This window comes from Urocampus carinirostris, chromosome 6 (genome assembly GCF_059441175.1).
Source record: "Urocampus carinirostris isolate Australia breed hairy pipefish chromosome 6, RoL_Ucar_1.0, whole genome shotgun sequence".
NCBI classification, from domain to species: domain Eukaryota; kingdom Metazoa; phylum Chordata; class Actinopteri; order Syngnathiformes; family Syngnathidae; genus Urocampus; species Urocampus carinirostris.
In genome coordinates this window covers 39,754,805-39,780,135 of record NC_142354.1, presented here as the reverse complement: position 1 = coordinate 39,780,135, position 25,331 = coordinate 39,754,805, and the positions used below count along the sequence as shown (strand labels likewise).

At 38.8% G+C, this 25,331-nt stretch overlaps 1 protein-coding gene across 8 annotated transcripts in view; it reads left to right on the top strand.

Annotated features, from left to right (window-relative positions):
- The first annotated feature begins 533 nt into the window (after positions 1 to 533).
- LOC148364786 (transcriptional enhancer factor TEF-5-like) overlaps positions 534 to 25,331 on the top strand; it is a 78,614-nt gene continuing 53,816 nt past the window's right edge. For all 8 annotated transcript variants that reach the window (XM_088338990.1, XM_088338989.1, XM_088338986.1 and 5 more), the window contains exons 1-2: positions 534 to 700; positions 1,040 to 1,129. The gene's annotated coding sequence lies outside the window, so the exon portion shown is untranslated. The remainder of the gene's footprint in view (positions 701 to 1,039; positions 1,130 to 25,331) is intronic.

Genomic DNA, 25,331 nt, shown 5'->3' with positions numbered 1-25,331 from the left:
AAGCAAAAACAACCTGAAGAGCCGTTTAGGACCCGAAAGAGCCGGTTCCTTTTAGTGAGCCGAGCCGAAGAAGCCGGTTCTTGACAAACTCTACTAACTTTACTCAACTTTATTCTCCTTCGACTCGACTTCAAAATACCGCATTTAGGACACAACGTCAGGGGAACCCTTGTAATTTTACCTTCATGCACTGTAACTTTGACTTGAGTCGCTTCTTAATGAGTAATTTTGAGCCCTCATTTTTGTGCGCTGGCTCGATTTTCTTGTGCGCTGAGAATGTGCGAGCAGTGTGCAATTGCGCACGCGCGCAGCTTAGATGGAACACCGTTCCTGACCCTTGTTTTATACGAATGTCAAAATGATTCCTCCGTAATTCAGTTCCTTTCCACGGCAGTGGAGTAGTGAGGGCAACTGGGCCGCGCTCCAACTCGTCAAAGTCCCGCCCCGAACTTTGTTGATTGACGCTCACCAATGGCTTCTCTGCCGCAGTTTTTTTTTCTCCTTCTCTCGCTCTCTCTCCCTCCCCCCTTCGCCTTCCAGAGTAGTGCGTTGATTTCATACCAAAGTCATACTTAACATTCCACTTATACTGTCAAACCTCCGCAGAAAATATTGGAACAAAACAAGGGCACCAGAATTAGCCTAAAAAGTCTTCATCTTCAGCAAGTTTAGCGTGGCTGGATGAGCAAATTGTAACAAGGTAAGTTCCATGCAAAATGCTTCTTTCCACCGCCGAGGATTGTTTTTTTTTTCGCCTCCGCGCTCTCTCGCTCGTTGCTCTCCCTCCGTGAAGTTTTCGGATCATTGTCATTTTTGACATTTTTCCGCGGAGCGGGTGGGAAGGGAAGGAAGGAAGCAAACGCGCCAGTGCTGTTTGGGACTCCTAGGGTCGGCGAATGTGATGCCGTCGGTGGGGAAGATATGGCGAGAAGCTCCGGGGACGAGGAACGACTCGCTTAGAAAACTCCATAATGTTTCTTTGACAGCGAACCATTCGACCAACATGAGAAATGTGTTGTGTGTTTGTTGTTCCACGCAGATTTTACACCAGAAACGCAGACCAGAACCGTTTTGGGGCCATGTTCTAGTCGACTGGTCGAGTCTGGTTCGGACCTCTGCAATTGCTGAGGTAAGAAAAAACTTTTTAAGAACCCTTACACCCTAAAGCTAACCCTATTAGACGAATAAAATGTGTATCCCTTTTCAAATATTTTTATCGTACTATATATAAATTGTGCTATCAATCGATCTATTGATCGATCAAGTCACTGTTCGATTATTTTATCCATCGTTCTCTTGTTCTATGTATCTACCATTCGGTGGTACTATTTATCTTTTCGTTCTATCATTCTAGCCATCGTACTATATCTACCGTCTGTCGACCGTACTACCGTTCTATGTTCTATCGTTTTATCATTCTATTTATTGTACTATACATACTGTTCTTACGTTTTGTCTGTTTGTCTGGCTGTGGGTCTATCTATCTATCTATTGTTCTATATATCTAACGTCTACTGTTCTTTCGGTCAATCTATTAGTTTATGTATCTATCGCCCTATCGTGCTATCATTTCCGATATATCGTTCTATTGTTCTATCATCCAATCTATTGTTCTATCCATCGTTCCATCCGTCGTTCTGTTGTTCCATCTATCTACTATTCTAACATTCTATCTATCTACCGTTCTTTTGGTCTATCTATCGTTCTATCTATTATTCCTTATATCTACTATTCTATTGTCCTATCTATCATTCTATCCATTGTACTATAACTACTGTCCTGTTGTTTTCTGTCGACCGTACTACCGTCCTATGTATCTATCGTTTTATCATTCTATCTATTGTACTATGCATTCTGTTCTTAGGTTTTGTCTGCGTGTCTGGCTGTGTGTCTATCTGTCGTTCTATCTATGGTTCTATATATCTAACGTTTCATTGTTTAATCTGTTTACTGTACTTTTATTCTATTGTTTTTTGTCCTATCTTTCTATCTACTGTACTGTCATTCTATCTATCTACCATTCTTTTGGTCTATCTATCGTTCTATCGTTTTATGTATTATTCTTTCTACCTACTATTCTATTGTTCAACTATCATTCTATCCATCGTACTATAACTACCGTCCTGTTGTTGTCTGTCGACCGTACTACCGTCCTATGTATCTATCGTTTTATCATTCTATCTATTGTACTATGCATTCTGTTCTTAGGTTTTGTCTGCGTGTCTGGCTGTGTGTCTATCTGTTGTTCTATCTATGGTTCTATATATCTAACTTTTCATTGTTTAATCTGTTTACTGTACTTTTATTCTATTGTTTTTTTGTCCTATCTTTCTATCTACTGTACTGTCATTCTATCTATCTACCATTCTTTTGGTCTATCTATCGTTCTATCGTTTTATGTATTATTCTTTCTATCTACTATTCTATTGTTCTATCTATCATTCTATCCATCGTACTATAACTACCGTCCTGTTGTTGTCTGTCGACCGTACTACCGTTCTATGTATCTATCGTTTTATCATTCTATCTATTGTACTATACATACTGTTCTTAGGTTTTGCCTGCGTGTCTGGCTGTGTGTCTATCTGTCGTTCTATCTATGGTCTATATATCTAACGTTTCATTGTTTAATCTGTTTACTGTACTTTTATTCTATTGTTTTTTGTCCTATCTTCTATCTACTGTACTGTCATTCTATCTATCTACCATTCTTTTGGTCTATCTATCGTTCTATCTATTATTCTTTCTATCTACTATTCTATTGTCCTAACTATCATTCTATCCATCGTACTATATCTACCGTCCGGTTGTTGTATGTCGACCGTACTACCGTCCTATGTATCTATCGTTTTATCATTCTATCTATTGTACTATGCATTCTGTTCTTAGGTTTTGTCTGCGTGTCTGGCTGTGTGTCTATCTGTCGTTCTATCTATGGTTCTATATATCTAACGTTTCATTGTTTAATCTGTTTACTGTACTTTTATTCTATTGTTTTTTGTCCTATCTTTCTATCTACTGTACTGTCATTCTATCTATCTACCATTCTTTTGGTCTATCTATCGTTCTATCGTTTTATGTATTATTCTTTCTATCTACTATTCTATTGTTTTATCTATCATTCTATCCATCGTACTATAACTACCGTCCTGTTGTTGTCTGTCGACCGTACTACCGTTCTATGTATCTATCGTTTTATCATTCTATCTATTGTACTATGCATTCTGTTCTTAGGTTTTGTCTGCGTGTCTGGCTGTGTGTCTATCTGTCGTTCTATCTATGGTCTATATATCTAACATTTCATTGTTTAATCTGTTTACTGTACTTTTATTCTATTGTTTTTTGTCCTATCTTCTATCTACTGTACTGTCATTCTATCTATCTACCATTCTTTTGGTCTATCTATCGTTCTATCTATTATTCTTTCTATCTACTATTCTATTGTTCTAACTATCATTCTATCCATCGTACTATATCTACCGTCCGGTTGTTGTATGTCGACTGTACTACCGTACTATGTATCTATCGTTTTATCATTCTATCTATTGTACTATGCATACTGTTCTTATGTTTTGTCTGTGTGTCTGGCTGTGTGTCTATCTGTCGTTCTATCTATGGTTCTATATATCTAACGTTTCATTGTTTAATCTGTTTACTGTACTTTTATTCTATTGTTTTTTGTCCTATCTTTCTATCTACTGTACTGTCATTCTATCTATCTACCATTCTTTTGGTCTATCTATCGTTCTATCTATTATTCTTTCTATCTACTATTCTATTGTTCTAACTATCATCTATCCATCGTACTATATCTACCGTCCGGTTGTTGTATGTCGACCGTACTACCGTACTATGTGCCTATCGTTTTATCATTCTATCTATTGTACTATGCATACTGTTCTTATGTTTTGTCTGTGTGTCTGGCTGTGCGTCTGTCTGTCGTTCTATCTATTGGTCTACATATCTTACGTTTTATTGTTTAATCTGTTTACTGTACTTTTATTCTATTGTTTTTTTGTCCTATCTTTCTATCTACTGTACTGTCATTCTATATATCTACCGTTCTGTCAATCTCCCATTATATAGTTGTATCTATCTACCAATCTTCCATTCTATCGTTCTATCTATTTACCCATTTATCAACCGTTCTAATTTTCTACTGTTCTATTGTACTATATATCTACCGTTCTCTTGTGCATCAATCTACGCTTCTATGTCCTACCGACCGTTCTATCTATCTACTGTTTTTTCGGTCAATCTATTGGTTTATGTATCTATCGCCCTATCGTGCTATAATTTCCTATATATCGTTCTATTGTTCTATCATCCAATCTATTTTTCTATCCATCGTTTCATCCGTCGTTCTGTTGTTCCATCTATCTACTATTCTAACATTCTATCTATCTACCGTTCTTTTGGTCTATCTACCGTTCTATCGTCTATCTATTATTCTTTCTATCTAGTATTCTATTGTTCAATATATCGTTCTACTGTTCTACCATTTTATTTATCGTTCTTTCATTTGATAGTTGATTTCTTGAAATAGATTTTGGCCGTTCGCATTGTATGAGTCCATACTTGGTTTAAGATCCTTATTTTTGTTTAGTGAGATTATCAGCATCAAATTTGAATTACACTTGTCCATATAATGTTCCTCTGTCTCCGTTTTATGGGGACGCTGGTCCGACTGTCAGTTCTGCACTGCAGTGACTTTGGTTTCGGGTTACAGCTCCTGAAATTTAGCAAGTCTTATCCTATTCAACATATTTTTGAGTGTGTTGTGTTTTGGAAGTGGTTGTGTTGATTGTATATTAGATCAGATTGGGATTGGATTTGGTTTAATGACACATGCCAATTTGAATGTAATTTAACACGATTTTTTAATGCCTAATGCCGTTTATAAAATTTCTGTGCTCAATTCAAGTCGGATCTGAATTGAGTATTCTGTCAAGGAATCTCTTATGTTAAACTGTTAAGACATCAGACTGTTAATCCATTTTTTGCATTTGTGAGAGTATTAGTGTTAGTCTTCCAATTTCAAATTAAAATATTTCTTTATTGGATAAGGAGATTAGTTTGGAGATAAAAGCCAGTAAAAGTCATATTCCGTCCAAACTAGATATCATTAGAGATTATCAGTAATTTTTAACTGTAAACAAAACTGTGAGTTTTAAATTCAAATTGTATCAGTTCTGATTTGAATTTGGATCATGATCAGGTTCTTTCCCCACAGTTTTTGACCAAATCGGATTTGATTCACTTGTGTATTGTGACTTCGATTGTCAAATTTTGGTGGTAATTACCTAGTAGTTATTGTTCTTTTAAGCCTCGTCAGTAACTGTTTTTTTCATGGGAAAATTGCTACTTTATGAAATGAAATGATCTGCATTTATATAGCGCTTTTCAGGTCAAGACTTCCCAAAGCACTTCACAGTGTGCTATGTAAGGCGCTAACCTGCTTATTGGGGGCATTAGGGGTTCAGTGTCTTACCCAAGGACACTTCGACATGTAACACGGAGGAGCCGGGATTCGAATTACGATCTCTTGATCCCAAGACGAGCGCTAAACCTCCTGAGCCACTGCCGCCCCTACTTTAGTACTCTCAACGTTTAAAAGTGTCAATGTCAAGTATGCTAAAGCAAATGTATTTGTGGGTGTCACAAGCCATAGTCGAGGGCCTGGTTAGTCAGGATAATTATATAACAAAGGGTTGTCACCTCAAACCTATGGCTATTTGTATTGTTGCCACCTCTCAGATAACAGTCAAGTTTTTAGCCCTGATGCTTTTTTTTTTTCCTGTCTTAATTTGCCGTCTAATACACAGGTTTGACTCAACCTGTAGAATGTAGTCCGTCAAGTTGGCAGTGAATGAGCAGACTAACCTGTTAATGTTTCGGTTTGGGTTGCTTTTGGACACAAACTAATTATCTTGTCAACTTTTATTTTTTTTTGTTACTTAGTTTGCTGATTGTTTAAATTGTATGCTGTATTTCATGGGCGTTTATTCTGCATTATTTTTCAGTGCAAAATTTGAATGTAATTGCCACAGAAAAATTCTTTGGAGAAAGATTTGGGTCAATGAAGGAAAAAAGAATACCATTGGGATGATTAGGTCTCCCCACTGTCAGCATTCTGACTTTGAAGTGATCATTTTGATTTATTTTTATGTATTCTGATTTTACAGAATTCTGATCTTATCAAAACTCTACCTTTTAAAGTTGACACAAGTTTGACTTTTAAAGTGAGAATTTCTCATAATCATGTCTTTTAATTGAAAATGTATACTGTTTAAAATTTAAAATGTTTTCTCAACCTGCCCAATTTTTTTTATCCCTTAAAAATAGTTTGATTTTTCTAATCTATAGCAACCTAAAATAAACAGGGCATATTGCAGAAAACAACACAAAAAAGCTTTTTAAAATTGTGTTTTAATCCTCAAATATTCAAACTTATTTATAAGAACCCCCAAAATGATTTAGTTTTGTTTGAAATCACCCAAAATATTGGCGCGGTTTGTACGAAGCAACCGAGAAATTTGGATAAAGTCGATCCAACTTGTAAGATGAGTCCATTATTGACCAAAATTTCATTTTTGCTGACCAACGTTTACTGTAGGAACAAATACTTTATGGTGCTATCAATTATTGTTCAAAAAATACATTATTACTGAAAATAAACACAATCAAATTTAATAAAAATTAATTTGAAGGACTGCCACGCGGCTGACATGGAGCCAGTCTTACGTCACTTGCCTGGAAAGTATTTGTACTGATTTTGTTTTGCACAACTTCACACAAGCAGACACAGTTGTAAATAATACATTGATTTGATGGATAGACTGTCATGGTTGGATCTGCTTGAGAAAAGCATAACTGGACAAAATTCAAATCATATAACACTCTAATGCGATCGGCCGATATTATTTGCTGCACTGTACTTTATATCAGCTTTCTATATACCGTAAATTCCGGACTATAGAGCGCACCTGATTATAAGCCGCACCCACCACATTTTAAGAGGAAAACCGATTTTGTACTTACACAAGCCGCACCTGTATATAAGCCGCATGCGCCCACATTAAAACATGTAACACAATCACAAAATTAGCCCAAACCCGGCATTGAGTCCCGCGATTGTAACTGAATATAAAGTACACAGTCCAAAAACCACAGCCGGCAAAATGAAAAGAAAATGATACCGGTACTTAAGGTTTGATGCAGACCGGCAGAGTCCGGGTACCTGTTGAAACTAATCCAAGGAAAAAAAAGTATATCCACTATTGTCCGCCGCGTCTCGCTCACCTTTACCCCACTTCCCGTGAGCCCGCGTTTGCTCCGCCCCTTTTTTAATTCGCAAAACATATCAGAATAAGTGTCACAAATAAATACATTACAAAAATATACAGGTGCAAATACATATCATACATCGGTTACACATATTTACAAAGAAAGACGGTACACCGAGATAGTTTTCAAAGCTTTAATCATGACATTATAACTTTCATCCCAAACCGTGCCTGTGAAGGGTAGCAAAACGCTACAAGCAACACGCTCGCAACACAGTAAACGGGTCTGTTAAAAAAAAACATACCGTACTTGAAGAAACCACGGTAAACCGTCCTCATCTTCCTCCTTATAACTGACGTCATCAAAGTCGTCTTCCCCAGAATGGGAAAGAGACTTTGTCATATAGACGTCGTCCCATGCTCCCTTATTCAAAAACACGCTAGCAACACGCTCGCAAAGTGAAGTTTACGTGCAGTAGCTCTGTTTCCTTCTTTATCGGACTGCTCGTTTGCTTTTAGCTTGAAAGCTACATCATGTGCCTTTCTTTTTGCAATTTGCATGATGAAGACATGTCTACGCTAATTGAATATGTGCACAAGCTAAGAAGTTGCAGTCTTCCTCGGCGCATATATTCCACCGGTCTTAATCTTACCTTTTGTACTCGAGCGCCGCTGGCGGCTGTTAGAAAAATTACATAAATTGGCCGCATCACTGAATAAGCCGCAGGGTTGAAGGTTTGGGAAAAAAGTAGCGGCTTATAGTCCGGAATTTACGGTACATTTCAGTTCTGTGTGTTCCTTGACTTCCCAATTATCACTTTTTGATTCTCATAATCATGAGGATTGTGTCAAATAAACCATAATGTTCAAGGCCATACCCCTGCAGTATATTCTGTTCGTAATCTAAGTAAACCACATATGATATGAAAATTTTCTTGTCATGTGTGGGGTCTGCCTGGTTCTAAAATTGGTTAATAGGCTCCAAAAGGGCACATGCATGATGCGTGTAAAGGACTCGGTGGCAAACTGCCGTTTGAGCTTTCCCACTCGCAACATGTGGAAATGATGTTCTTAAACGCAAACAAGCCGAGCCAAACATTGTTGTCTTGGTAAAACGTGACACGCCAAAAAGATGCTTTATAAAAGATGCTGTCGGGGATAAAAATCTGGAAGGGATTAAGCATTTTGCTGCTTTGACAGATTCCCTCCATTGTTCTTAAGCAGTGTGAATGTATTGGGGCTTCCGGTGTTTCACAAATGCTCAAGATTTAGTTTGTGCAAAATGTGTTTTTTTTAAATTCAGGCTGTGTCATTGAGGTCAATCGGATTACTTGGAAGTTTTTATCACCATAAAGTGTCTCTTTGCCTTGTGTTCCACCCCCTCCCATGCTGTCCCCAGCTGTGTTCCTTCAGGATGTTTATCAGCTGCTCAAAGAGCACGTTTTCTCTTCAAGATCTCAACAAATATAAATAAAAAGCAGGTCATTTTGATTTCGTGGAATCGAGAGCCTCGAGTGCATACTTTTGTTTGTTTGTTTTGGATCCTGGGCTCTGAACCGCTTGTCAGCGGCGGCTTCACCCGTTTGCGTGGGAGAATGGCTTAATGAGCCCGGGCCCCCCATTTGTGCACGGCTTGCTTTTTGCCATTTTAGCAGCGGACCCACAAGTGGTCGAACGGCCCAAATGGTGGACACTTTCCCTTCTGTCGAGACAGCGCAGAACAAATACCACTTGTATGCGTGTGTTAGTATGTGTGTGATGAGCACACATAGTGGGCCTCACAGTGAAGCGCAAGGCTCTTAACAGTAGGACATTAATGACAATTATGTGGTACAATATGCAGTTTCACAGACATAATCCTGAAAGACCTGGTTGTGTGACACGCACTGAATCTCAGAGCTGTGCGGTCAAGTGACAAAACTAAAAAGCATACCGTCCCACTAAGATCTATTTCAGTTAAGACAATGCAAACTCGACAATAACCTCTAAAAGAACATACCGTAAATTCCGGACTATAAGCCGCCACTTTTTTCCCTAACTTTTAACCCTGCGGCTTATTCAGTGATGCGGCCAATTTATGTAATTTTTCTAACGGCCGCCAGCGGCGCTCGAATACAGAAAGTAAGATTTAGACCGCTGGAATATATGCGCCGAGGAAGACTGCAACTTCTTAGCTTGTGCACAAATTATATTAGCGTAAACTTACCCTGGAAATATATTTTTCCCACCCTTACCTTTGGAAATATAGACTTTTTTTCCTTGGATTACTTTCAACGGGACCCGGACTCTGCAGGTCTGCATCAAACCTTAAGTACCGGTATCATTTTACGATCATTTAGCCGGCTGTGCTTTTTGGGATTGTGTACTTTATATTCAGTTACAATCGCTTAAAGTCGGGTTTGGGTTACTTTTGTGATTGTGTTACATGTTTTAATGTGGGCGCATGCGGCTAATATACAGGTGCGGCTTGTGTAAGTATAAAAGCAGTTTTCCTCTTAAAATGTGGTGTGTGCGGCTTATAATCAGGTGCGCTCTATAGTCCGGAATTTACGGTAGATAAAATATAGGTGGTGGGTAACATGCAACAAAAAAGAGCTGTCAAGCTGCTTGTACGGCGCTTGAATAAAGTCTTTTTTTTCATCTTTTTTGGAGCTTGGGTTGGCATTCGGACTATATTTGAAACAGTCCTTTTCTTACTCTCCCCATTTTCGTCGTAGTAAAAAGAAAAACCTTGGGTATGTGCTTGAAATCACTATTCCCCTCCTTCCCCAACATCTCCTTTCTTGCAGCCTAATGCACTCTGCGGAAAACCGATGATAAACGTAAGATAAAAGCAAATAGGTTCGGTGAAAACAAATCTAAAGGCTCTTTGAACGTAGTTGGTCCTTGTTAACACGTACTAAACTAAGAAAACATTCAATTTCAAACTTTCTAAGGACAATCTACGCACCCAACCTTTAAGTAAATCATATTAAAACATGAACCTTTTTATTTAGTTTCAATTTGAAAATTGGGGTGTCTTTATGAAAACCAGGATAAGTATTCATCCCAAATCTCTAATTTTAAGTGTTATATTGCGAAGAAGCACTTTCGTATCCTGAGGCTAACGTGGCGTAGCATGCTAGGGATGGAAAAGAGAAGCATGTTTCGCTTTAAAACATTGCCGGTTGGGAACATTGACAAAGCGAAAGTGTTATGTATGCTTTGCAAAGCTGAATTGAATTAACATCGGAGCACTTCTTCCCTGACGTATCACTTTAAAGCTAGGCACCCCAAATTCGGTGGTACAGTCAGAGAGCGGACCTCGTCAAACAACTTTAAAACAGTTCGGTGCAAGAGATGAGTTTTCTACAATGTTTCCATACGGAACTTTAATATTTTGTCTATGGAAGATTTGACTTTGACACCAAAAGCTTTATGCACTTTTCCTTTACTTGGTATGCATTTTAAAAAAAAATATTTACAACTGCTTTAGAGCAAATATACAGTTCAACAGTGTTGACATAAAGTACCGTAAATTCCGGACTTTAGAGCGCACCTGATTAAAAGCCGCACCCACTACTTTTTGGATGATTTGCCGCTTTTGTACTTACACAAGTAGCACCCATGTCCCATGTATAAGCCGCGCGTGCCCCCATTATTACTTGTGATTCAATCACAAGTTTAATCCAGGGCAGGCTGTAGGTTCCAGGATCGTAACTACATAAATAGTACACAATTCTAGAACCATAGTTGACATCGTTAATGGAAAATGATACCCGTAATTAACGTATGATGCAGACTTGTAAAGTCCAGGTCCCGTTGAAAGTAATCCAAGGAAACAAAATGTATATTTCCAAAGTCAAGGGTGGGAAAAATATATATCCACTATTGTCCGCTGCGACAACAGACAGATCTAACGGTAACTCAGCTTTACCCCAATTCCCATCAGCCCGCGTTCGCTGCGCCCCTTCTTTTTGATTTGTCCGTAGAACACATAACAGAATAAATCTCTAAAATGAATACATTACAAAAATATACAGTTGAAAATACATATTATACATGGTTATACATATTTACGAAGAAAGACGGTACACCGAGAGAGTTTTCAAAGCTTTAATAATAATAATATAACTTTCATCCCAAACTGTGGCTTTGAAAGTTACCAACACGCTAGTAGGATCAAACGTGCCTGTTAAAAATAAGCATCCCGCAATTGTGAAATTCGCGGAAGATCGTCCTCAACTTCCTCCTCATAACTATCGCCATCAAGGGCGTCTTCCTCATTATCGGAACGTACCTTAACTTGACAGGCAATGTATGCTTAAACTTAGAGATTGCGGTCTTTCTTGGCGCACATATTCTACTGGTCTTAATCTTACCTTTTATACTCCAGGTGGCCGTTAGAAAAAATCCATAAATTGGCCGCTTCACCGAATAAGCCGCAGGGCTGAACATTTGGGAAAAAAGTAGCGGCTTATAGTCCGGAATTTACGGTGCTTGAATATCTTTGTTATGAAAGCTATCTTTGTCATTACAGTCTGTATGCACGTTTACTGTAGTTGGCATAGGCCTATACCATTTGGGGTAATCTATATCTTTCCTATCTGGTTAGCCTGCCGAGGTGGTAAATCCTGGTTTTTACTATCACAGCAGTGCTGCTCAAGCTCCCTAGCAGCTGGCGAAAACCAATCAAGAATGACTGAACAGTGTGTAACATCTCAAATAACACAATACAGTGTGTGCAAGAATCACGGTAACGACTTAATTGTAGAGATAAATATTGAAGAAAACATTTTTTCCTTTTGATACATGCTACAAATAACTTGCGAGAGTCACTTGGCGGAGCTTTGTGTATGCCTTTCGCTTTCGACAACTCAGCTACCATGCTGGTCCAAATCTGTTAAATGAACTAGAAAAATCTATTTCATGCCAGCAAGTTAAATCGGGGAACGAGCTCAGATGACCAGTTCCTATTTAGCTTAGTTTACAAATAAGACACTCTTTAGAATAATCGACTTTCTTTGTCTTTTACCTAACATGGATACATCTTTAGAATTTTTGGGATCAATAATGGTAATGCCAGTAATTATGATGCTTTATCTTTACAGAATACTCTCTTGACACAGAGACGCCATACATTAGGTTGACTTAATAGAAATAGCCTCATCTCATCCTGGTTTCTTTTCTTTATTTAAAAAAGGAGGTTACAAAGTTTTTTTTTTAATTATTTGTTTTTAAATACCCTTTGAAAACTGCATTAGTTTTCAACACAGATAACACGATTTTCCTCTAAAATACTCAAATAGTTCTATGTGGTAAATGGTACAAAATGTGTATAGTTCTGTTATCAGGGTTGGGTAGGGTTACTTTAACTTAATTACTTTCAATTACTTTTGGATTACTCCAATACCAAATATGCTAATAAAAGACAAAAGAAACTAAATATGAATAAAATTACAAAATTTTGTGCAGGCTTGGGGAGTAACGGAATACATGGAACGGCAAAAATGATGTAGGCAAGCTGTTTGGATTTATTTTCATTTTGTTTCTGTCGCATTTTATGTTAGTTTTGCCGGAGATCAAAGAGATCAAAGCCAGGAGAGAAAGCTTACCACGTGTTGTGAGTCATCATTTTATTCATATTTAGTTTCTTTTGTCTTTTATTAGCATATTTAGTATTGGAGTAATCCAAAAGTAATTGAAAGTAATCAAGTTAAAGTAACCCTACCCAACCCTGGTCGTAGCCCATACTCAGGCTGTTAAGCCCACATACTTTTAGTCTTCGATATTCATGCATTCTTTCATATGGTGCTGCTCTCAACATTGACAGAGGTATTACACGTAGGACGAGCGCTCTACCTCCTGAGCTACTACCGCATGGGGCGGCAGTAGCTCAGGAGGTAGAGCGCTCATCTTGGGATCAAGGGATCCCAGTTCGAATCCCGGCTCGTCCGTGTTACATGTCTAAGTGTCCTTGGGTAAGACACTGAACCCTTAATACCCCCAATAAGCAGGTTAACGCCTTACATGGCTGCAAGGCCGCTATCGGGAAATGTAGAGCACATTGTAAAGCGCTTTGGGAAGTCATTGACTTGAAAAGCGCTATATAAATGCAGATCATTTTATTAGCATATTTGGTATTGGAGTAATCCAAAAGTAATTGAAAGTAATCCAGTTAAAGTAACCCTACCCAACCCTGGCTGTTATGTTGTTCTTTCTCAAAAGCGACTGCCATAAAATGCTACAGCAGGGATATCTCCGTTTCTTCAATAAAGCTTTCAAATATTTTGCCATTTTGATATCCATTAGAATCTATTCAACCAATTTTAAATACACGAGGTCTGTCACTGACTTGTTAAAATCTCATGCTTAGATTTGCTACATTCTCATAAACTTTTGAAGATTTTCTAAATTATTAACGGCAATCAGAAAGACCAGTTACCGGATCACTAAAATGCTTCTTTTGTGTCATACTCCTTTTATTTTTTTATTGAAAAATAACATCGCTCAAGTTGGTACCAAGTAGTTCTTTGAAGTTCTCGCCCGTCCGCAATCCGTCTAACACGCCTTTTTTCCATGGCTAGCAGCTAATTTAAGACAGTGTTGTGCGGGAGCATTTTCAAGAAAATTGGAGCCGATTACGCAGTGTGTTCCCAACTGTTTGCTGGGCGACTCAAGTCCCTGCCTTTGGATCATTAGCATGTTCTTGTCGTTTACTTTGTGGTTGATCTTTTAACCTTTCCCATGATCAGCTTTTTAGTACGGGTCAAAAGCCAGAGGGCCATCGATGCTCTTTGTTTTTGTCTTCCATTAGCTGATGCTTTTCAACATGCTTTTTGGTTTTGGTTCCTGGCTTTTAGGTATCAATGGTATTTTTCAGTTTTTCCTATGGTGGTAAAAAGATCGGTTGGAAGAATGGAGTTCTAAGATAGATGTGCAAGAACATGATTACATTATATCACATTTCTTCAGACCAGTGGTCCCCAAATTTTCTGTACCACAGACAGGTCTAATGTATAATATTTGTGCGGCCCCATCCAATATGTATAACTATTATTGATAATTCCAATAATAATAATTATCATAAATTCTCCTCTGTAATCACTAGACCATTTTGGATTCAGATTACATAGGAAAAGGCATTCGGTTTTATTAATTTTCACGCTATATTTAGTCATGGTTCCATCCTGAATGATGTCAATAAATACAAAAAAGCACGACGATTGAAAAAAAACTCTCTGGTGTATCTGATGACAGATTGGAATTTTAAGGAAATTGAATAAATAACTGTTACAATAACTATTAATAATAATAATTGTAACATTTATTTTGGGATTGTGTTTATAGTTTATGTTATCAATAAATGAGTTTAATCATAGCCTCACATATTCAGCAATGTGGTACTGTGAGTAAAAATAGTGTGACTCCAAAGCCTTTTCCCATGTCATCTATATACTTAAAAGTTTAGTGGTTAAAATTTGGTGTTTTCACCGCCGCCATCCAGGTTAGCTTCCCATGACATCCAATGTTGTGGAAATGTGGTCAACAATATTTGTTGACTGTTTAATCACACTTTGAGGGGCGGCAGTGGCTCAGGAGGTAGAGCGCTTGTCTTGGGATCAAAAGATCGCAGTTTGAATCCCGGCTCCTCCGTGTTACATGTCGAAGTGTTCTTGGGTAAGACACTGAATCCCTAATACCCCCAATAAGCAGGTTAGCGCCTCACATGGCTGCACGGCCGCTGTTGGGAAATGTGAAGCACGCTGTAAAGCGCTTTGGGAAGTCTTGACTTGAAAAGCGCTATATAAATGCAGATCATTTCATTGGGACGACAGTGGCTCAGGAGGTAGAGCACTCGTCTTGGGATCAAGAGATCAGAGTTCGAATCCCGGCTCCTCCGTGTTACATGTCGAAGTGTCCTTGGGTAAGACACTGAACCCCTAATGCCCCCAATAAGCAGGTTAGCGCCTTACATGGCTGCACGGCCACTATTGGGAAATGTGAAGCACACTGTAAAGCGCTTTGGGAAGTCTTGACTTAAAAAGCGCTATATAAATGCAGATCATTTCATTTCATTTTTAGTTTTTAGTGTTTGATTTCACACAATAAATCAGGTAAAAACAAAAAGTAAGGCAATTTATTATCTTTCTGTGCAGCTCTTTACCAAACGACACACAGCCGGATCTTGGTTCGCGACCCGGAGGTTGCAGACCGCTGCTCTAGACCATGACATTTTGGTAGACAAATTGCTGAGTGAGAGAGTTTTGCGAACACTATCTTCTTTGTTGTTGACGATATTCAATTCGCTTGACAACACTGTTACACAATAAAGTACTATTTAAAACAATGAATACATTACTGGCTATGAGGTTACAGCTGTAAAGGCTACTTTGGTAAGAAGTATGGGCTAAAAAATACATACATATAAAGTAGCAGTATGTCACACTTCAGTTCTGGTGACCCAAGGGCACTCACGTGAAACTACTTAAATCCCCTTGTTCATGCTGTTTAGGTTGGGGGAGGATCTCCCTCTGCGGCTCAGAGGTATTAATTTTTGTTGATCTTATTATAACAGTGCACAATTGTCCGAATGGCAGGCCTGTTATGTGAGCTCTTAAGTCACCGGCAAAGTTGGCTTCCCTTGATGAACATTTCCTTTCATTGCCCACCACCAATGTTCCCTCTAATTTTCCCCGGGTCTGAGCGTTTACACAAAGTCGGTGAGCAACGCTTGAAAGAAGAGTGAGCAACCATAATCCCAAGTGTGGCAACTAAATCATTATCAAGCATGTCCAAAACTTTACATCAAGTTACATTTTGCTGAGTTTCCGGCAATGCAAAATTATTTTTCTCTTTTGAATGAATTGACTCATGTACCGTCGCAAAGGTTGTACGGCCTACAAACTTTTTATCTCCTGACATATTTTTTCGCAAAATATTGACATTTTTGGGGGCCTATTTAGTCGGTTGTAAGATACAGAACTGTACTTAATCACATTTTTTAGTGGAAGTACAATGTTGGCAACAAGATTCACTTGATATAATTGGAAATTATTTGAATGCAACAACAACTTTTTCTTCTTTTTTTTGTTTTTTTCTACTTTTTTTAAGATTCCTTTAAAAAACATCTCATTGTGTTTATTTTTTCCGAGCTGTTACTTTTGTCTTTTCGTTCTCTATTTACTTTTTTCCTACATTTCTTTCTTTTCTTTTTTCTGGCTTTTTTCAAATTTTTTTCCTTCTTTTTTTCTCTTTTGTTTCTTTTTTTTCTCAGCTTTTCACTACTTTTTCATTTTGGCATTTTTTTCTTTTTTGTTCTATTCCCGCATTCCTTTAAGTCATTTTGTGCATAATTTTACATAATATTTGGTCATGTTGGGATTAAAGAAGCAAAAACAACCTGAAGAGCCGTTTAGGACCCGAAAGAGCCGGTTCCTTTTAGTGAGCCGAGCCGAAGAAGCCGGTTCTCGACAAACTACTAACTTTACTCAACTTCGTTCTACTTCGACTCGACTTCAAAATACCACATTTAGGACACAACGTCAGGGGAACCCGTGTATTTTTACCTTCATGCACTGTAACTTTGACTTAAGTCGCTTCTTAATTAGTAATTCTGAGCCCTCATTTTTGTGCGCTGGCTAGATTTTCTTGTGCGCTGAGAATGTGCGAGCAATGCGCAATTGCGCGCACGCGCGCAGATTAGAGGGAGCACTGCCCATCACCCACTTCACAATTAAATCCATGAGCTTTGGGGGCATTTAATCGTTTTTGTTTTATGCCCAATTTATGCGTTGAGATGAAAGCCCCGGCTGCAAGGAAGTGCATGTCCTGTAGCGTTCACAGATTATAACTTGCAACCGCTCCTCACCACAAAATGCCTATTCCAGGCGAGAATGGTTTCCCTTTGCTACATTCACTGGAAAGTTGGCAATTTTTAGGCCTCCTACAATATGCTGATTCAGGCTTTTGAGGGGAACAAAAGAAGAAAAGAAAGAACAGCTGCAAGTCCAGCGTTTTATTCTATTCGGTCTTTGCTTTCCGGATGGATTAACATTTAAGTCTTACGTGGCGAATGATGTGAACCTTGATAGGCAGACTCTGGTCTCCTTGTGTCCATACTGTAAAACATAAACTTGTATTTTCTTTAATATGTTAATTATCTGTTTAAAATGTTAATGGTATTCATTTGTCTAATGTGTTGAAATTTCATTCATTTCATTTTAACTGTGGTCAGATGACCATCACCAGATAACAGTCACCTGACACAGTTATAGCAGAATTGTGGAGCAAGTATCTAAGCTGTCTTAACTTCAAAATATAACGATACTTTTAAAATTTCAAGTTGTGAACTTATATGTCCATATCAGGGTTGGAAAGGACTATTGTCACTTTTTGAACTTAATAAAAGTAAAAAGGTCACGCATACTTTGTCCACTTGGACATAATTGTCAGGATCAAGTTTAAAATTAAGTTGTTCTTTTATGTCTGAATGGGTTGATTTTCAGACCTCTTAGTGGTGATTGTTCACAATAGGATTAATTGCTTTAGATTTATGTGTTCCAGCATATTGCCAGTTAAGCAATTACAAATTAGTGAAATAGTGGAATCTTTTTGATTTTTGAAACCAATCCGCTTATAATTTACTTCAAAAAGAAAAAAAGATTCTCTTCTTTTGTTCTCGAATCAAAAAACAAGTTGCGCAAATTACAAAGTATTCAGATTTTCATAGTTTATTGATAGCCTCGTATGCAGTACATGTCACAGACCAGAACGGACACAGGACTCAATAGCATACGTTTCTCAGTATTTATTGAAAAGAGTGGGAGAGTAAGGCTTGCTTGCTTGATCCGAGGACTGACGGAAAACAGGAGCGAGCGAGGCGGGAGTGATACTTCCGTGTCGGACGAAGACAGGCGGGAATAGTAAGTCGTTTGGCCTGGACTGGAGATCAGAGGCGATGTCGAGTTCGTAATCGGGGTCGTAGGTAGGAGACAGGCAGGTAACGAGGCAAAACGGGTCAGGTAACGGGGGCAGGCAGAACGTGCGTAATCAGGTCCAGAAACGGGTCAAAAACGAAGATCAGGCAGGAGAAAGGTTTAGTAGAAACGGAGTCGGACGGGAATGCTCACTGAGTGGAATACAACAGTTTGCAACGATCTGACAATGACTGAGAGGAAGCCGGGGGTTTAAAAGGGGAGTGTCCACCAATCAGCTGTCCAGGCTGTTGGCGCCAATCAAGCCGCCGCAGATTGTCAATCATGATAGTACACCCCACAGTTAATAGGTCCCGCTGCATAGTTTAATTCTTATTGCTAAAGTTGAGTCAATTATTTACATTTTGGGCATCCGTGTATAGTTTGGCAGGTAAAACCCTTTTTAAAAATTTTTGCTTTGTAAAAGTGGAAGTCATTGTTGTTAAATACAAGTAACACGTCTGTCTGACAATGTTATTCGCACACAGCTAAAAAATATTTCTCGAAGTGCAATTTTACTCAAATAAATTTCTATACCAGCTGGTAACTCATTGCAAATGTTTGAGTTGACAAAACAAATGTGTGATTGATTCAGTGTGTCTGCAACTGTTGGTGAATGTGCTTCTCACTCTTGATTCTGATTGTTTCCTAAACTCAGCGCCAGATAGGAAGTAGGAGGTTTTTGGAAGCGCTTTAGCATATTTATCACAGCCAAAGGCACACATAAGAGGAGCAAAAGGGCTGCATGGCTCACATTTTGCATTTAAAAAAATAGAAAACACAAAGCAAAAATATCATTTGAGAGTGGCTTGAGGAAGGAGCTAAGCCATGTTCTTGTCGCAGAGAAGCAAGCTAAAATGTTTTCTTTCTCCTGTAACATGACCTTTGAGAGCAGCTGCTCCTTTTGGCTGCCAAGTTCTGTTGTTTCCCCTGTCAAGCCTGTGTGTGCTTTTTGTGTATACGTGTGTTAGTGTTGGTGTTCGGAGGGGCGGCAGTATTAAGGAGTGGAGGTCTGTTTTACAGACTAAAATCATTTGCTTTCCATCTGTGTATAGCATTCAACACTATTGAAGAGTTTGTGGTTTAGCTTGTGGAGACCAAACGTTTACAAAAAATATCAAATGAGAACTGAAAAAACGAACGGTTTAAAAACAATACAATCAGTGTTCTCGTTTGCCCGCGTTCCCCCTATTGTTGTTGGGGACGCATAGTGTCGAATCAAGGTGCGCCCCCGGGACGCAACTTTTTTGACACAAAATTGTCATTATTACCCGGTGACTAGTATTTTAATTAAAGATTTACCGCACTCCAAACTTTTCGCCAGGCAGATCCACCATTGTTGTTTTGGTCTCGCGGTTCGAGTTTTCGTCTGCAAGCTGATCTCGGCAAACAAGATCTCGTGGCTTCGAGATTACGTCATTGTTGTGGTGGTTGTTGTCGATTTAAGGTAAAAATCAACACAAAATTGGTAATTTCTTCAGTGTCGGTAATAAGTCGAAACATAATGCCGAAAGTGATAACAACGGCAATAATTATGAAAAAACGGCGGAGAAATTCTTCGGAAGATCGCTAGGAAAACACGGGAGGCTAGGAAAACATGTGTGTTGAAGCGAACCACTCGACGAAAGAAAATAAACAAAATAATACTCCTAAGCAAGATAAGGACTTTTCTGCCAAAATGGACTTAATTTTATTCCTGGTTACGCTATGAGGAGGGTGATAATGGATTGGACCTTGAGAAGGCATTACAACTGTGACGTGACAGCAAACTACAAAGAATATATGAACTGAAAAATCTGAAGTGATAACTGCTTAGTATTACCAATTAACTGCATGAATATAGACTAATATTTCAGCAATATTATTTTGTATAATTTACAATATTGTGAGCTGAAAAATCTGAAGTGATAACTGCTTTGTATTACCAATTAACTGATGATTAAAACTGAATATATAGATTTATATTATATATTTGTTGCCGATTTACAATTTCAACCTCGATAACACTAAATTTTGGGGACCCATAGATTTTTAGGCATACGAGTCGGGCCCATCACTTTTCTGAGGTAAAATGAACACTGTACAATTGTTGGACATGTGTGTACAATATGTGCTGGTATTTAGAAAAGTGCTGACTAAAAATGACACTGAATCAATTAATAATAATTATTAACAGCTCATAATCGGTGTCAAGAAGGTTCTAACAGTTTCACAGTTGATTATTAAAATGGAAACACTAACCCTGAAGTGGGTTGTTTTGGTACCTTTCTCCCAATAGCTTTTTTTTTTTCTTGGAACAAACTTATGCAGAGGTTGTGCTTCAACTGTTGGTATTGTAACAGCACATGCCCAATTTCAAGGTACAGGTACTCATATTGGCTGCCGTCCTGGAGATATTTTGCATTTAATAACTAGAAATTAAATATTGCAGGAAAGAGTTTCTATTAGTACACCGATATACAATAATTGTTTGTTTTTCACTGGTGCTGTTTGGTAAATGTTCTGCGATAGTCAAAGCCTGTGAACTAGAAATGTATTTGTATTCATTTATTTGTTTACTTATTTATTTATTAAATACGCTGTTATAAATTGAAACTAAAGAACAAACCCTATTCACAGGATCGAGCATTTGTTTAACAAAAACAAGTACCCTACTTCATGAACAATTTTTTTCTTACAAAAAACTTCTGTACTATCAAATTATCTTTTAAAAATAATCTTGCTCTATGTATTGCTGCTATATGATTTCAGGACACTACATTTTTACTTCACATGATACATGTGGACGACATGCAAAACTGTATTTACACCTTCCATTAGTAAGTCCAATTTTGTCTGCGACAGCAAGCAAGTTTCTCTGTCTTTTGGGCCTGGTAACAGTCGGCCTGAGCGTTTTGTTGATATGATGGCCTTTAAAAAAACTTGAAATAATAAAAGTTTTGCACGTACATAGGGTGCAACGGTATCGATGCAAAGGCAGACACAGGCAGAAAAGGGGCGGTGTGACTGTTCAGCCATTCATAATGCAAACAAAGCACAATGAAAGTTTGCAAGGGATAACTGTATATTGTAGATTTACACAGGTATTTGTATTGTAGTATTAAATTAAATGGATATCACATCCATATTTTATTCAATATTGTGCCACATGTTCAGTAGCCTAGATGGTAAGGCGCCCGCTTTGAGACTGGGAGGTTCGGGTTCGCGCCCCGGCCGAGTCATTCCTAAGACTTAAAAAGTGGTCGGCGGCGCCCTCTCTTGGCTGCGGCTGCATCGGGTCAGATGCAATCGACATTTCGTTCTGTGTACATTGTTACACAGAATGACAATACAAGGAAATTATTATTATTATATTATTATGTTTTTTGTAGATCAGTCCAAGGTCACCTTTGAACACTGTAAACTCTGTCATGTGGGCTCTTGCGTAAAACAATCAGGCCTGGTTGTTATGGCTAAAAAAGAAAAACTGTAGCAAAATCTCTGTTCTTTCTAGAAAACTGTACAACATTTTTTTTTCATAATTCCTTGAATATTTATTTCTTGCTTTATCAGCTGCCTTCCCACATGTGACCCAACATCCCTGGCATTGACTTGGTAGTAATGACTGCAGTTCAGTGGCATATTTTGACAGTTACAAAATATTCTTGTCAGAGAAGAAGGGAAACGACAATGAACTCAAGCCAGCCAGCCGCCAATAATGCTTGCGGCTGAAGTAATCCCATTGGCGAGAGCAGGAAGTGTCAAGATGGTCAGGTGCTACGATCAAACGTAGGGAAAAAAAGGAATGAATGCGCCCTACATGAATGGCGACGTTTGAATGAAACGTGCACATGCGGCAGCACTATTTACATTCCTGCTGCACATTGGAATTTTCTTGCATGTTGGTCTGGGCGTCCCGTGGCCTGGCTCCCAGAACGTGGGAGGAGTGGTGTCCAAATTGTATGTCAAGATTGAGCGTTTCTACAGTATATGGGTCATTTCGGCTCTTGTTCAGTTTAAAGGCATACGTGATCCAAATTGGATTTCTCTTTAAAATCTTATTTTTCTAGGCTGACATCCACGCCTGTTTTAGAAAGTGTTCTACAGTAATGGTGTTGAAGCGTCAGCCTGCACATGTTGTGTTACACGTTGAAATGTTCTCTCTTTTTTTTTAGAGCCTGACATTTAGCATTTCCACACTGGTATTGGGACAGTTTTTTTCCACAAATTACAGTTATTTATTTCAATTCTCTGTTTGGGTTTCTGGAGCGTTATAGCACCGGACCCATCCTGGTGTTTGACTGCTGTTGAATTTTCGAAGGAACAATCTTGGCACCGAACTGATGGGTCTAATAGTAACGTGTTTGACCTTCGCTCCCGCATACAATGACGTCACCGGGCAATCAAATCTGATCTGTGTATTTGGAGTGTTTCATACTCTAGGTGCATCACGCCATTTCAGATATAAAACACTTTCGGCAAGTGGACTCAATCAGTTATGTGTCCCATATGACTCTTCACAAAGCTCAGATTTGGTCTCACAGTCTCAATGCAGCCACTAAAATTTTGGACCGATCCCCAAATTAAGCGAGATGCCACAGGAGAAGAAACATTTCAGCAATCACAATTTTAAACATGCAAGTGTGTTGTGGTTGTACATAATTTTCAGTTGCTTAGTGTACATTCTCTCTCAGGGGACAACCTGGACAATGCAACATGTTGATTAACCCCAATTTACAATCTGGGTGGCCTTAGTGAATAGAATAGAATATACCTTTATTGTCATTGTTACAAAATGGGTTAACATATTGTGACAACGAAATTGGGCATGACACTCCAGTTTTACACATTCACAGTGAGGTATAAGCCAAGAAGATAAAGGAACAGAGAAGATAAGGTTATAAAACAAGGGGGATAAGGCTATAGTTATAATTTACATGGTATTTACACAAGAAATGTCGGCATGTGGGATGTTACATACAGTGTTATCGTGATACCGTTGGTATCGTAAGGGTTGTGCAATATTGCATTTGGTGCAAAGTCATCATAGTGCAAAAAAATAGTCAGCATATGCATTTGTGCAAACATAGACATCATAGTGCAGAAAAAAGAAATGGTCAGACATTGTGCAAGGTGAGCAGTAAACGTAGTGCAGTCGACATGTGCAAGAACATAGACATGGACATGAGTACCATTATATTCGTATGAGGTAGTGTTGGCATGAGTTTTCAGTTTAGTGCCCTGGCGATTTGCCGATTTCAGCCTGAGCACAGCTCACAATTCATTGTTAATTCTGTCTTAACTAGTTTGCAGTTTAACAAACAACAAAATGCAGAGTATGTATATGTTTACACACATTTAACCAATAATTTTTGTTTTTTTTGCTCCTATCAAAGTCATTTTATGGCCAGGCAGCACATTCACAAGGCTGAATCAATTATCTTAAAGGAAACCAATACCTAGATTAATATAAACAATGATGATCTGGAAAAAAATAGATTTCTCTGTAAAAAAAATATCTGTGACACAAACCATACAGTCTGAAATAGTCAATGTTTACAAAGAAGCACAGACTGTCAGGATAAGCATATTTAATGACCTCGGCATTGTGGGATTGCCAGGAGGCAATATGCTTGGCCGATTTTTGATTTTGACTCAAACAGGCCCAGTTTTCCAAACCTCAAAGTGGAAGCCGAAATTGGACCCCCTGCGAATAACCCTCCCTTAGCCCCTCCCGTCCTGGATCACCCCTCAGCTCTCCTAAAAAACCAACCAACTTTCCGTCCGAGCCACAACTACCCAACTCCTCCCATTCACTGGTCTCCTGTCCTTATTTGGGGAAGAGACGTTCACAACACTAGGTGGGGAGGTTGAGAAGGGGAATGGGGAGTCTGGGTCGGGGGCGTTGGTCTGACACAAGGGAGGCAGGAGTAGAAACAGTGAGCACTCTCAGCCCTTTCTTAATAAGGACATGTCTGGAATTCGAGCTGCACTCACCTCACTCCCAACAAGCTTGTGGTGCCCTCTCTAGTGCATGCTCTTCCTCCCGCTGCTCCCTCTGTGAGGGACATCTATCCTCTGCTCACCATTCTATTATTGTTATGCCAAAGCCTCTATCCAACTTCTTGCTTTACCGGCAGGCAATGCATGTGCGTCTCCGGGGCGATCTCATTTTGCAGTGTTGAGTTTTGAAACGCAGGCTTTGCAGAGGCCCGTTAAAATTAGCAACCTGATGTGGGGATGATTGTCAAATTCGAGTAGAGGATCAGCCGTATCGTTTTCGGTGAGGCCTGGCGGCTAAATGAAATGAAATGATCTGCATTTATATAGCGCTTTTCAAGTCAAGACTTCCCAAAGCGCTTTACCGTGTGCTTCACATTTGCCAATAGCGGCCTTGCAGCCATGTAAGGCGCTAACCTGCTTATTGGGGGTATTAGGGGTTCAGTGTCTTACTCAATGACACTTCGACATGTAACAAGGAGGAGCCGGGATTCGAACCTGCGATCTCTTGATCCCAAGACGAGCACTCTCCCTCCTGAGCTAATGCTCTCATCTCTAATAAACAACTTCAACAAGCCAAAACATTCAGTCATCCACAAAAAAACAAAAACAAATTAGTACTTTGATTTTTGGTGAGGGGCATACAGTAGAAGCATGATTTACCACAAACACAGGTTGCTTTTTGTGGCAGTAATTGAAGATATCAAAATGATCTTAAAGTGCTTTATTTGAGTTAAACTGTACATGAGAATAATTTTTCCATTTCTACCAGCACACTGGTACATTTGTCGGGAATCTTTCTATAAATTTGGTTTCATAAAGGAGCAAATTGGTTGCTGTGTCAAGCCTTTTTTTTTGCAGTAAATGCTGGTGAATTGTTTTTGGTTTTCTGTAATGCCATGCTTTGATCTGGTTACTGTTCCACTTAGTACACTTCCCCCTGCTCGGATTGAGTTGGGTTAGGCTCTAGGTTACCCACAATCCTAATGACGCAAAATCAAATAGATGGACAAATGCCTTGCATATCTTTCCTTATAAATAATAAAGCACAATTACATTATTTTCTGGCAAGAAGCAGGGGGAATCACATTTATGTTGCAACTTAACATTT